This window comes from Crocodylus porosus, unplaced genomic scaffold, assembly GCF_001723895.1.
Source record: "Crocodylus porosus isolate Cpor-Errol unplaced genomic scaffold, CroPor_comp1, whole genome shotgun sequence".
NCBI lineage: Eukaryota > Metazoa > Chordata > Crocodylia > Crocodylidae > Crocodylus > Crocodylus porosus.
Genome location: NW_017728886.1, coordinates 3,748,207 through 3,758,959, shown reverse-complemented (window position 1 = coordinate 3,758,959; position 10,753 = coordinate 3,748,207). Strand labels below are relative to the sequence as shown.

Sequence of the window (10,753 nt, the reverse complement as noted above, 5' to 3'; positions counted from 1 at the left end):
GATACATTGATAACCTTGAAAATCCGCTTCCTTTTGAAGACCAGACCCTACTTTCAGGCCAAGAAAATGAATTTGTTGAACAGAACCACCCAAGCACTCCTGCCATAAAGGTCATCGTTTCATGCCGGTTGCTTAGTTTAACTATAACTCAAAGCAGTTGTTTCTGGTTTCACAGATCTCAGGCCAGGTGAGAGCCTAAAAGGTCTAATTCTTGGGTACTGTTCAAACATGCCATTTGGCTCCAAGAAATGCTTATGGTTGAGTCAGAGTATCTTACTTTCCCACCCTGCCCTCAGTGTGTATTCACTGGGTTATCTACTCTCCTGAATGCTAAAAATAAGCATTTCTTGCTGTTCGCTCCAAGGAGCCCAGCCGAGCAAATGGAGCTGTGGGTGAATGAGCTCGAATCTATTCTGGCTCCTGCATCATCAGCTGAATTAATCACTGCGTGCCCACCGCAGGGCTTTCGCCACCACTCCCGCGTGCGCTGGGACGCGTGCTTGGATTGTGGGCTGCACGCGAGGAAGCGGTAGTTTGGAAAACGAATGATTTTATGTGTGCACAGAGTCGATATGACCTGAAGCCCCTGAGACAAAGCGGCTAGGCCAGCCGCCCCTGCAACCAAACTGGCAGTCTCTTTTTAAAACAGAATCGCACTGCAATTTTCGGTGAAAAATGGTGACCGGGGTGGTCATTATTGCTCATTTGCTCCTTTTCCCAGGTGGCCCCACAAATGCCTTTGCCTTGAGAAGCTGGATGTCGAGTGGACCACTTTGTCTGTAAATCTGTCATAGATCTGGAGTGGTAGAGAGTCTCCCTGGTTTCTCCTGCGGAGATGTGTGCACCTCTGACAGACTTTGCCAACTGCCTCTTCCCTTGTCCCCGATAATCACTTATCTCTTGGCTCCTGTGTACATGTTTCCAAGCTGTCCCGACCTCTTCCCGTCACTATAGCCTGTTCCCCCTTCTCACGCAGGCGTGCAAGCACACCGCACTACTCCCCCCCCCACTGATGATTTTGCTCCCCACCCCATGGGGTTGTCCTGGAGAGTCCCCTAAAATGTTATGCCCTTTCGCCTCTCCACCAGATGAAATTTAATCTCACCAGTAAATGACTCCCCGGGCTATTTTGGAGCTGGGAGGCAGAGGGGAGAGCAAAGCACGTCAGCAATTTGAGTGGAGGAGGGCATCCGAGAGGAGGGGGGTGTACCAGCCCGAGCCCCAAGCAGTGCAGCTGCTGCAGGGGGACTAGGGGACCTCCCGCTGCACGTCCCCACCATCGCTGGGGTTTCTGTTTTATTTATTGGAGGGGAAAGGGGCGGAAACCAGCCCCCCAAGGTCTCCCCATGCCCCCCTCTCCCCTTTTCCCCCTTCCCCCTCGTGTCACCTCAGTAGGTATCTGCTTTCCCTCACCCCGATGAGAGCCGCTTGCCTCCTCCGACTCTGACAAGACACCAGGTAGGTGGGCAGCAGGGGAGCGGCCAGGTCTGGGGGAGCAGGGGGGCTGCGCCCACGGTCGAGGGAGGCAAGCGAGGGGTCGTTGCAGGGTCCGTGGCTTTGCATTGGAGGCAAGCGGTGCGGGGCTGGAAGTCGAGGGAGAAACTGCCCCTGGGGAGCAGCGTTTGCTTGGACTCACTTGACTAGTCTGATGGAAGATCCTGCACAGGAGATCGTGGACATTATTGGGGTCTGAGGGACCACCGGTACCATTAGCTGTCAGTTTGGCAGGAGGATGGGCCTGTGGCCGGAGTGCCGGGAAGGCCTGATTTTGTTTTTTTGTCTTGCATTTCACGTTATTTCATAAACTCAGCCTTGCTTTTCTCTTTGGTAATTTCTTTTCCCTACCCTTGGGCTTCTCTCTGTTCCCTGCCGGTGCCAATTCAAGCTGCAACCCCCCACCCTCGGCTCGCGTTTCTGCAAATGGCTCTGAGGAGAGATGGAGCCCGACAGCTGAGGCTATTTTAGGAGCTCGGGCTCAGCAGGGTGGAGCGGCTGCGATGCCCATGACGTCCGCCTTTGAAAATACAGGCATTTTATATGGAAGCCGCATGGGCGATTGCCGCAGGGGAAGTTTTCCTGTTGGCGGGATCTGCTCTTTGTCACAATAATGAGACCAGTGGGGTTTGGCTGTTTTCTTGTCGAGCCTGTTTTATTGTTCTGGCTTATGAACCGGTCTGAGCTGTGAACTTGAGGTGTGGTGCTGGGTCCTGGGCCATCTTGTACGAGTGCATGTGCAGGCATGGGGGAGAGAGTGCTGTGTAGGTGCATAGTTTACATGATGTATCTCTATATTACATATAATGGTATAGGCAAGATGATCATTTTGGCTATCTCAAGCAAAAAGCACACTATAAAAATTCACAGATTCACAGACCTCGTGAGATCATTGGGTGCGGCCTCCCCACTCCGGGCAGGAAAGACTGCGGGGGTCCAATAACCCCAGCAAAGTGCATGCCCAATTGTGTCCAATAATGAGTTTGGGATAAAGTTGTGATAAATTAGGGATTCTTCTTCTTGGCCTCCTAGTTTTCGAGCACTTGAGGTGCACTGGGCTCGTTCTCTCCACCTGTCCTCTGCAAATAAAAAGGCTCGAGGTGTGCTTAAAGAAAAGAAGCTATTGAAGCTGAGCGTCTTCTATCATCATTTGCCTCCCCAGAAGCTGGAGCAGGGAGGGAAACCCCTGATAACAGTGCAAGGCTTGTGATTAAATTGGGAGAAGCGGCAGCTCTTGAGTGTAATTGCCACACACTGCTCCGGGCGACCTCTGGCTAGCTCCAGCACCATTCCCCTCGCCTCTCGCTTCACCGCTGCCCTGTCTACCTGGGTATGGAAGGGGGGGATAAAGGCTCCCAGACTCCCAGAGCTTCCTTGCATGATGGCGTGTTATTTAGGCATTGCTACGCTGGCACGCGTAGTGGCTTATGATAGGACACGTGATTCAGTTATAGGAATCGCTCCCACCTTGACCCCTGGGTGTCAGATGTGGCCAGCTGCTTGCAGTGAACAGACCACCGTTGTGAAAGAGAGTTGCCCCTGCAGCACCTGTCTAACACGATCCCCTCTGAAGCCCATGGGAGAGGGTGTGGGCAGCTTGTGGGACTAAATCCTGCCCCTGTTTTGAGCCGAGGGGCTTCCTGCATGCATGTGGGACCCTTTCTTGGGATGAAGGTGGCGTCCAGTGCTGGCGCTGAGCAGCTCTTTCTCTGAGCTCCCACCTGATAGACTCGCGTGGATTTGCAGTCCTCCCTCTCAGAGGACACAGGATAGGGGAAGCAGGCAGATGGATGTACTCAGTAAGGGTCCCCAAACCCAATCTCTCTTTAATTTGGCTAGGAAAGAATTAGCCAAGCCGTCAGAGCCAACTGTATGTATTTCCTGCCTCGGTTTCTTCATGCCTTAGTGGTGTTCAGGTTTGGACAAGCATCTTCCAGCGTTCCTCCTATTTCCTGCCCATGGCTGCTCCTCTGAAGCATGAAGTCCTTCTCTCTCTAACCCGTTTTTGTTCAGTGATTTTTGCATCTGCCTACCCGATCAGTGATGAAAGGCTGTGTTACAATCTCATCAGTGTTCAGCCTGGCAAAGACGGGCTTGCTCTGGGTGGCAATTTTCTCTTTGTTCAGCACGGCTCCATCTGAAAGGATGACCCCCGCCCCGCAATTTTCAAACCCTTCGTGGCCCTGCATTGTGCCAGGCGGCGCGCCGTTCGTCTCCTGTCACCTCCTGCGGGTGTTAATTCAGCATGGAGGCAGAGGGCAGAGATGTCCTCCACCCAAAGGGAGCTTGTAATCGGCCTCCGTGCATCCCTTGGGCCAGAGAGAAGTCATAGAGATGCACGTACGCTGAATCCCCGCATTTGACAGAAGGATAGCTCATCCACACCTTAGCTTACCTTTGGGGGAAACGTCCCTTGTCCCATAGTAACCCCCCTTGACTTTAACAGAGTTACTGTGAATATAAATGGGCATAACTGAAATCAGAAGCTGGCCTGTCAAGTACTGATTCTGCTATTAAACCGTCAAATTCTGCTAACTGGAAGGCTTTTGAAGGTAATATTCGCTCCGGGTCAGAGGGTTAATTGCTTAGCGGGTGCGCTGACATGAACGTCACCCTTACAGCGTACCAGCTGCTGCGATGGTTTGTTCATGCCTACTGGTTATGCAGCCCCGGTGATGAAGTTTGCAGCTGGTGTGCAATACTAGCACTGGCCCTGGGAGCTCTTGGTTTGTTTTTGGCAAGCCAGCCCACTTCCTGGGTGGTTGTGAAAAGAAATGGGGCAGCGAGATCGCTGCAGGTTGCCAGAGGCGCTGCTTTGGGAGATTTCAAAGGAAGCTGATACTTCCTCATTATTCACACAGCTTCCTCCTCCGAGCCTAAGATGGTTAACGAAGTGTTGCTTCTGTCAAGAACAACACATCTGGCAGCATCACGATGCTGGGATTAGCAACTCTCTTGATTTTTTGATTTTTTTATTTTTTTTTTGGGAGAGTTTTCTAATCTTGGCTGGGTTTGTTATTTCTCCTGAATATCTCCAATCCTGGAGTCAAGAGGTGCATGCGATTCTTGGCTTTTTTCTGGAAGGAGGAAAAACAGGTGTCTGTGATCTGTTGTGCTTCTGGAGGAAAGGCTGGAAGGATCAAAAAGTAGAAGGCAATCTTACGACTTCAAGTGCAAATCATCATTTTTGACTTTTGATTTTCGACCCTAGTCAAGTGCCGTTCTTGTGACAGAGACTGGTAAATGTGGTTAAGCCATCACTGTTGTCCATATTCAAAGAAAGCTCTCACTGGTGGATTTTTAAAGGACAGGGGAGAGCTGAGCCCTATCCCACGGGCGCAGCCACTTTCCTGGAGCAGAGGGAGGAGCACAAGTGGCCGGCCGTCAGGCTGGGTGCATGTGGCTGCAAAGCTTGCTGCAGTCGTAGCACCTCTGGGAATCAATCTCTTAAGAGCCAGCTTAATTTTAGACCCATGGACTCCTCGCTAGTTATTGCCCAGCACCAGGAGTTGGTTTTTCAGCCTTCTTGTAACAGCCGCTGCCATTGCCACTTCCTCTTCCTGCCCTTTTTTGGTGGCCAACAACTAAAAAATACTGGTTTGGGCTTTTAGAAAGGGAAAAGGTTTAAACAGCACGGGAGTTTTTCCCACCGCAAAACTTTCCACTTGATCCAAAAGTTATTTTTAGTCAAACGGAAAATGCCTGATTAGCTCCAAAGGTGCGTGCGAGTCCCTCTCTCTCTCCACCCACACTCGCACGCTGTCTGAGGAAAGATAAGGAACAGTGTATTGGTATTATATAGCTTGCATATGAAAAGAAGATCTTATGTTCAGCCAGCCCTACTTCTCTCTGATTTCTCTCTGATTTCTCTGATTTTTGGTCTAGTAGCCATTAGAGCCTTGGGGGAGATATGCCGCTTGATCTGAGCCTTCAAGAGGCCGAGAAGCTCCAAAATCAATACAGAAACTGCCTGGCAGCTCAGGACAGGTCAACATGTGGGGGGCGGTGAACATGTTCATAAGAAAAGAAGCTGCTTAACCAGCGGGGTGCTGAGTCTTTGCTGCTAAAGCAGTGGATTTCTTTGTACACTAGCAGGGCTTTGATTGATCACCCACGGAGATGACTCAGATGGCTTTGCTGGTATTTAATAAGCAGTGCAATGTCTAACCTGATGGATGAGAGCATCTGGAGAATGCAAGCCTGGGGATACAATCAGTTAAAAAATAACCAGTGAACCTGTTCAGGTCCTTTCAGGTAGAGTGTTACAAGCCAGGCCCCTCCTTGCCTGTCCTGCATAATCACAATTGCCGAAGCAGAAACTCCTCAGTGGGTATATCTACGTGTGCATTTACACCGGCTTAAAGTTACTGCACATTAAGCGGGAGTGAGCTGGTGTCTGCACATGAGGCATTAAAGTGCATTAACACTGTGTGTGGACTGATTTGGGACTAAAATTAGTCCGAAGTCTGTCCATATGCTCAGCGTTACTGTCCAGTAAATCGCTTACACGTGCATGATGCAGGTATCCTGACTCACCATATTGACTGTGCAGTATGGGCAAGCATGTGTAGACGCGCACCGGTACTGCGCAGTACTTTTGGTTTCCGTGCAGTAGATGCACACGTGTAGACGCACCCAGCACGACAGGAAGGAGGTGGTTCTCAAAGTATTCTCTGGAAGGCGGGGGTTGATTAGGGGCTCCTGCAAAAGACCCACTGAAGTCAATGGGAGTTTTCCCAGGGACTTCACTGGGGTTTGAAGCACTGTTACATACTCAGGGTATCCTGAAAGGTTTATCTTTGCCCCTGAGGTGTTTTATTTATACCATGTTTGACTTCAGCTTACTTTAGAACGAGCTAAAGTATTCATTTTCTCTGTGATGGAAAAGAACCCAAATCCCGCTGTTCAGCAGTCATCTGTCTTCATTTCCCCATCAGAGAGAGAGAGATCTAGCTCTAATCCTTTCAGCAAGCATTTCCCACCTCTAAATGGCTTTTGTCCTCACCACCCCTCCCTGCGGTGTTGTTGGGTCCATTCTGAAGATGGTAAAATAGAGGTTTAGGGATTTGCCCAGGGTCACACAGGAAGTCTGTGGCAGGGAAGAAAATTAAACTCAAACGTTAGAGTCCTGGTGTAGCGCTCAGTCTTCCTTTCCTGTCACACTGACAGTTGTGATAGCAATTGATCTAACATTGGGGCTCTGTTAGCCCCTGGGTTTTATTTTGAAGTCCTGCCAAGTTACAGAAACAGGAAGAACTCAGTCTGGTCGGGCATCCTGGAAGCTGGTGAAGGTCAAGGCATGGGTGGACTCGAGCAGCCGCCTGGGACCTTGGCCTTGCAGTAGAAGTGGGGCATGTACTGAGCAAGGAATTGAGCGCAGAGCAGGTGGAAGCAGCGTGATACTCAGCTGAGTGCTCCCAGCTGGGCTGGAAGGGGTTGCTTCATTAGGAAGAAGCTCAAGGACTGAAATGTGAGCACGAGCCTAGTGTTGAGATACAGGGCGGGGGCCGAATCCATCTGGGAACATTGCGGTTTGAGCTTGCCCGGAAGACTGTAGCCCAGGAAGGGCATCTCTGGGGGCAGGTGGGGGCGCAGAATCCACGTACCCTGCAGCAATATTGAAGACCAAGTGTTCACTCACAGGGTAGCTTTGTTCTTCTGTAGCCAGTGCAATGACAGCCCAACCCAATGCAGGCAGGGGAAAGAAATGTTGAAAGGCACAAGCCTTTAAAGCACAGCAGCTTCCAAATGTTCCAGGGACTTGTGAGGCGAGCAGGACCAGCGGCGGTACGGCAGGCCTCGGGGCATTTCCTGCATCCAGGCAGGCAGGTGCTGAGTAGCAGGGATGTTGTGGCAGTCAAGGGTGGCTGAGGTGCTTTTGGGAGGATGCTAAAAGGGGCTGTCATGCCTAGTGGCAATGAAGCTACTGTCTGTTTTCAGGCCATGCACATCCTGTCTCCAACTGGCCGTGATCGCTCCATGCTCTTCACAGATCCAGATTTGGCTAAACAGTGAAGCATCTTTTTTCGATTCTGTGCATTGGGAGCTGGGAGTTATGCAGGATGGCGTACCGGATCGCGCTGTCAAGAGCAACCATCTATTAGCAGAGGGGCGGGGGCGGACAAAAAACCTTTTGATGGACCAATGTCACTGCTTAGGACGATGGTTCTCCACGGTAGAGTCCGGTACTTGCAGCCTGTAGGTCCGGTAATTTAGTGGTGATGAACAGGACATTAATTCTGAGTATTTGTTGCTGAAGTAACATCTAGGGGAACCCTAAGGGCTAGTAGAGTTGTCGAGGCATTTTTTGATGCTCTGCAGCCAGGGGTTTAGCATTTTACTTGTGCCAAAGGCTACCCCCAGTTGACTGAGCTGTCAGTGGGTACCTGGTCTTTCAGACTGGGGACTCCACAGCAGCTAGATATGATGCCAGCCCATCACTCCCTTGTGTGCTGCTGGCTACAAAAACACGCCTGCCTTTAGACACAGTAACTCAGTGGCGGGTAGGCTCAGAAAGACTTTTGGCCTAGGTACCCTAGGCCTGGGCTAGGACCCCCGTGCTAGGTGCAGAACAAGAAAAGATAGTCACTGTTCTGCTCCCCCAGGTCCACAGGCTTCAGTCTAAGGTGTATGGTACGCATCTTCTAGCCTCCGATATACTTCTTCTGCTTGTATTTATACAAGTGCATATGATAAATATATTTGTGAAGATTACTATAAATATATCTTGCAGTATACTTCAAAGATTAAGCATGGCAGGGAGAAGGTGGAGCAAGGCTGACTTGATCGAGAGCCACAGGGCTGCACAGAACCAGGCATGCACGAAGCTGTGGGCTCGGTGGAGACCAGGGGAAGAGAGAGTCCAATATATTGGCTTTAGATGAGCCATGCACTTTGCCCTAATACATTTCTCCTAATGTCAGCATGGAAATATAAGCAGGCTCCTGAAGTGAGTGCAAAACCTATGATATATCCAGCCTAATAGTGAGAGGTAGTTAGCTGAAGTCAGTCCAAAGGCAGGATAGACATGCACTTTTATAGACTGATTAAATAAAATACATGGAGACAGCACAAGCGGTTGTGAATCCAAGTTCACTTTGTTAGGTGCTGTGAAAGGCTGGGCAGAAAGGAGGAGGGAAGAATTAGACTCCTAATAATATCAGGGTTTATATCCTCTTCACCCAGCAGCCATTCGGGGGGTAGATAATTGTACCCATCCAGGAGAAAACTAGGGTGCTGTTACAGGTTACCTTTAAAACAGTTTAAATCTTGGTGTCACCAAGTCTGAGCAGTTTCAGAGCAGTCCCAGGTTCAGGCTGGATGCTGTTTCAGACCTGCATAACGATGACTTGCCAGTGGAGGGCTGGCAAGCAGAGGCATGGATGGGAGCAAGGCCAGGGATAGGAGCAGGGCGGTGGCATAAAGCTTGGAGGTGGAGAAGAGGAAGGTGAAAGGAGCGGGGAGTCTCAGAGAGGAGAATGCTTTTTTCTCTAGGGCCCCTTTAACCAGCACTGAAATAACCAGGGAAAAAACCATCATCGCATCCTCAGTGTTGTTCAGGTGGTGACAGGGCCCGAGCGGCAAGACATGGTGTTATCTAGCTCGTTAGAGCTGAGTTCTGGCCCCAGGTCTGCTGCTAGCTCCTGTGCGGTGTTGGGAGGCCTCTTTGCCTGTTTCTCAGCGTGAGAGCTGATTTTGAGCCTCCTTTGCAAAGTGCTTTTGAAATACATGGGTGACAAATGCCACATAAGAGCTAAGCATGGCTTTTATAGGTGCTTTCTGTCTGCCTTTCACAGTACCCGGCCATGCCTTTCCAGCAGGTCTTTGTCTCCCCCAGCACCTCTAGCTCCAGCAAACTGGATGCACTTAAACGCCCTAGACATGGTGCTACTTGAGGCACCCTTCAACAGACTTAAGCACCCCTTGATAGACTCGAGACACCCCTTGGCCAATGCCAGCTCTTAGTTTTCACTCCTTTTTATACTATAGCAAAACAATCGAGCAATTCTTCTGTTGCAAAGCACTCAGATCCCAATGGAGCAGCACGCTTTTGACATGCTGGGGTCGTATGTGAAATCTCTGGGTTTGTCTTTTGGATCATGTTTCTAAACCTAACAGGGTTAGCATTGGGTGGTACCCTTGAAAGGGTCTCAAGGCAGCCCCGGTTGAGAATCACTGGATCAGGTCACTGAGAGTGGAGCTGCTGGGGGTGCTACCATGGTCTCCCTGGCTTCACTGAGCTGCCCAGAGCAGCTGGTCTCCGAGCAGAGAGGGCAGGGGAAGGAGCAGAGGTTTGGAGGATGGAAATGGGTAATGGAGCTGGGAGCTGTGCATCCTGGGATGCTGGAAGACTGGGCAGGAAGTATTTTATCTCCCCAGTGCTGCCTAGCGATACCCTAGAAGGACCGGGGCAATACAGGTCAAAGATAACCCACACCTCAGTTGGCTTATGTTTAAAAGTTTTAGAGGGTCCCTTTTGCATGGGATCATGCCCTTTAAGAGGTGAATGCTCCTGTTTTAAGTGCCTTTGTGATGAGCTAAAGGTAACCTGTAACACCACCCTAAGGTAACCAGAGTTGGTTATGAACGATGACTTTTCCGAGGGAAAATGTTCAACTTCTTTCATTTTTTGTAGCAGTTTTCCTTAGTTGTTGTTGTTGTTGTTGTTGTTGTTGTTGTTGAGAGGAAGACTTGTTGAAGACAGCCTGACACGTCATCTTGCGTTTGTCAATTTAAAAAATGGCATAATTTTTGTTTAAACACAAGTACCTTCAGGTTTTGGTTAACAAAAACTGAAATGAAAGGTTTGGGCTTTTCAAGGAAAAAAAATTATTACTTTTTTTAATAAAAAGTGGGTTCCTCCCTGTCACGGAGTGGGGCCTAGGAGCAGCTGTGATCCCTCTAGTGCCCCCTACCGTGTCAAGTAGGCGATCCAGCACCCTCTTTTCTCGCCTGCCACGTCTTGTTGGTGTATATAAGTTTCTATGGGAGGCTGCCTTTGATCCCCTCGTACATGGTGTTATGCTGAAACTATCCCCATTCTGTATGGGGTGACTCGGTGCACCCCAGCCTTATGGGCGATGCGTGCCTCCTACTTCCCCTTTAGCATGCCCCAAGCCTCGCAGCTCTTCCGGACGTTATCAGGTCCTTTTCTTTTCTGTGCCCTGCCCAGCGCCCCTGGGCTTGTCATGCACCTGGCGCCCCTTCTCTGGCACCCCCGGGCTTGTCACGCAACCAGCGCCCCTTCTCTGGCACCCCC

The 10,753-nt window shown here is 50.3% G+C and overlaps 1 protein-coding gene across 1 annotated transcript in view; it reads left to right on the top strand.

Moving 5' to 3' along the window:
* Window positions 1-1,255: 1,255 nt before the first annotated feature.
* The window catches only part of OBSCN (obscurin, cytoskeletal calmodulin and titin-interacting RhoGEF), a 223,829-nt gene continuing 214,331 nt past the window's right edge, over window positions 1,256-10,753 (top strand). The window contains exon 1 of the mRNA XM_019543669.1: window positions 1,256-1,458. The gene's annotated coding sequence lies outside the window, so the exon portion shown is untranslated. The remainder of the gene's footprint in view (window positions 1,459-10,753) is intronic.